Below are 3,310 nucleotides of genomic sequence, written 5' to 3' on the forward strand. Positions count from 1 at the left end.
AAGAAAGCACAAAAGAAATTTAGGAAATGTTTTGGAATAAATTATAACGAAGGTACTACATATCAAAACTTATGTGATGCAGTTAAAACTGGGCTTTATATGAAATCATAAATTTCCTCATGAAAATGCTCAGGAAACTAGGAATAGATGGGATCTTCCTCAACTATATAAAGGATATTTATGAAATATCTATAGCTATCATACACAGATCATCTCATAGAAAATGTATGATTAGTTAGAAAAGATAGGTAGAAATCAATTATCTATTTTCTATCTCAAGAAATTAGAAAAAATGACAGTAAATTAAAATCTATAAAAAGTAGAAGGGAGTCAAGATAAGAGTTAATGAAATAGCCATAAACATAAAATAGATCAACAGCTAAATTTTTTTTTGAGAAAACTAATACAATTGATAAATTCCTGCTGTGATGGGTCAAGAAATAAAAACTAACAAAAAGCAAATAACAAGAATAAAATACGTACAATAGTAATAGGAATTAAGAAGTTTATGATACATTTTAATGAACAACTTTATACCAATAACTGTTTAAATTTAGATGAAAAGGACAATTTTCTAGGAAAACACCAAAACTGACACAAGAAGATATGAAAAGTTTCTATTGTCTTAAAACTATTAAATGAAATAAATCTATTATTGGATACTGTAAATAAAACTCTTGGCACAGATAGATTATCTGATGGCTTCAAGTCTGTTGTACTGGAGATAGCTTGTACTGGTCAGCTGTTAAAATTTCAGAAATTTTGCAAACTAGTTGTTTAACACAGTCATTATTAAAAATTAAAACATTTAAAATTACAACTAAATAAATTATGTTGAAAAATAATCAGTCCCAAACTCATTACTTCCTCTTTGTTTTTTATTACATTTTAGTATTAGCTGCTCTTGAGATTATTAACATCTATTGTATCTGTAGGATTCGAATACTTATACTGGTGCACTACTGTGTCCCTCTTCCCAATTATATTTTCAGTGACATCATATTGAGAGCATGGAATAAGCCAGAGTGGGAGAATCCTTTTTTATTATTATCTCTCTACCTGAAATGTTCTTTTCTGTAATTCTTCGCATGTTTAGCTCATTCTCCTCTTTCAGATTTCTACCCAAATCTCATATTGTTACAGGAGACTTTTGTATTGTCCTTTTTCTTAAATTTAAATTTTAATCTTTTTGTGAGATGGAGTTTCACTGTTGCCCAAGCTGGAGTACGGTGGCATAATCTTGGCTCAGTGCAACCTCCGTTTCTAGGGTTCAAGCCTTTCTCTGCCTCAGCCTCCTGAATAGCTGGGTTTACAGGCACATGCCACCATGCCCAAATAATTTTTGTATTTTTAGTGTAGATGGGGTATCACCATGTTGTTCAGGCTGGTCTTTTTTTTTTCCCATTTATTTATTTTATTGCATTTTAGGTTTTGGGGTACATGTGAAGAACATGCAAAATTGTTGCATAGGAACACACATGGCAGTGTGATTTGCTGCCTTCCTCCCCGTCACCTACATCCGGCATTATCCCCCTGCCATCCCTCCCCAGCTTCCTACCCCCCACCCCCCCTCCCCTATTTCCCCCCAACTGACCCCAGTGTGGAGTGCTCCCCTCCCTGTGTCCATGTGTTCTCATTGTTCAACACCCGCCTATGAGTGAGAACATGTGGTGTTTGATCTTCTGCTCTTCTGTCAGTTTGCTGAGAATGATGGTTTCCAGGTTCATCCATGTCCCTACAAAGGACCCTAACTCATCGTTTTTGATGGCTGCATAATATTCAGGCTGGTCTTGAACTCCTGACCTCGTGAACTACCTGCCTTAGGCTCCCAAGGTGTGAGCCACTGTGCCTGGCAATTGTCCTTTATAAAGGGACTCCCTTATTACTTTCTAGCTCCTCACCTCCTTTTAAATTTTTGTATCATTTACCATAAATTGTATTTTTCTTTATTTGCTTGTTTAAATATTTTTCTTTATTTGCCTGTTTAAATATTTTTCTTTATTTGCTTGTTTACCACTTGTCTTCTCTGTAAGACAGTCAACTTTGTGATGCCAATGACTTTGTCTGGTTTGCTCGCCTCAGTGTATCTCATTCTTTGATCAGTGCTTGTCACATCACATGGATCAATGAAAGCTCTATCAGGCAAATTATTTGATTTACAAAGAAAGAATTATAATGATTCATATATGCAACTGGCACAGATTTCTTAATTGTGAAAAAAAAAATGTTTCACAGTAGTCTTCTTTATGAAGGAGAGGAATTAATTTGGGTTATGTGCAATTGGGCTTTCCTTTCGGTAGGTAGGTGGAGGGCAGATACTTAAGCTTGGGTTTTTGTGATTGATAAAGAAAAGAATGATGAACTTTGGGAAGGGCATCAAATGCATCTGCTTTTCTCACTTGAGTTTGAGCCCAGCCTCCCACCCTGAGTCTCTATACTCCAATAATTTGATTGGGATGCCTTGCCCACTGTGACAGGGAGACCAGTCATCATGTCCACCCACAGACTCCAGATTTGGGATTTCTCCTGGGACTTATTGGGAAGACTAATTATCATTCCTGCAGGAGGTATGCACATTGTGTATATTGTTATAATTAACTCTGGTTTAAATTTAACTGTCAATCCCAAATCATCTTTTTGCTATTTTCCAGAAGGCCCTCAAAGGGCAAATTTTCTTGTTCTCTTTTCTTTGTTGTTGTTAAGGCATTTTGTTAAGTAATCTTTGGTTACTGTTTTGATTTTTTTAAAAATGGGAGATGAAGAGAGATGTTAATGCCACATTTTCAGTGTGCCATCTTCATCAGAGTATCATTAAATATAATTTTGAGTAATTCTAAGGGTACATGTTTTTAAAATTAGCTATTGGTGGTGGGTTTAAGGACAGACCATCATAGTATATTTGCTTGAAAGACATTTGATGTAATTAGTTTAACATGTGCTACTCTATACAAAGTAAAATTGATGTTATGCAAATGAAAGTGACTATAAGAGTGAAGTATCAAATTTCCAACTTAGACTAAAATGGAATAAGATTAATATTTCCCACATTTATATTGAACTCTTCAAGAATGAAAGCTGTGTTTGTTATTTCTCTCGTTCCAAGGTATGCATAGTGCCAAGATCTTTTTACATATTTAGGGACTGTTAGTTAAATGAAAGAAAATAAAGCTGAATATGTTCAACATTTGCATTGAATTTTAAGTAGCTGGGAAACAATATTATTTATCTTTTTTCAAAATTGTTATCAGTTTGGTGGCGCTACCAATTAATTCATATTTTTAAAATATCAAAGTATGATTCCACAAACCTT

This window comes from Sapajus apella, unplaced genomic scaffold (genome assembly GCF_009761245.1).
Source record: "Sapajus apella isolate SASKATOON/1434 unplaced genomic scaffold, GSC_monkey_1.0 scaffold1, whole genome shotgun sequence".
Classification (NCBI taxonomy): Eukaryota; Metazoa; Chordata; class Mammalia; order Primates; family Cebidae; genus Sapajus; species Sapajus apella.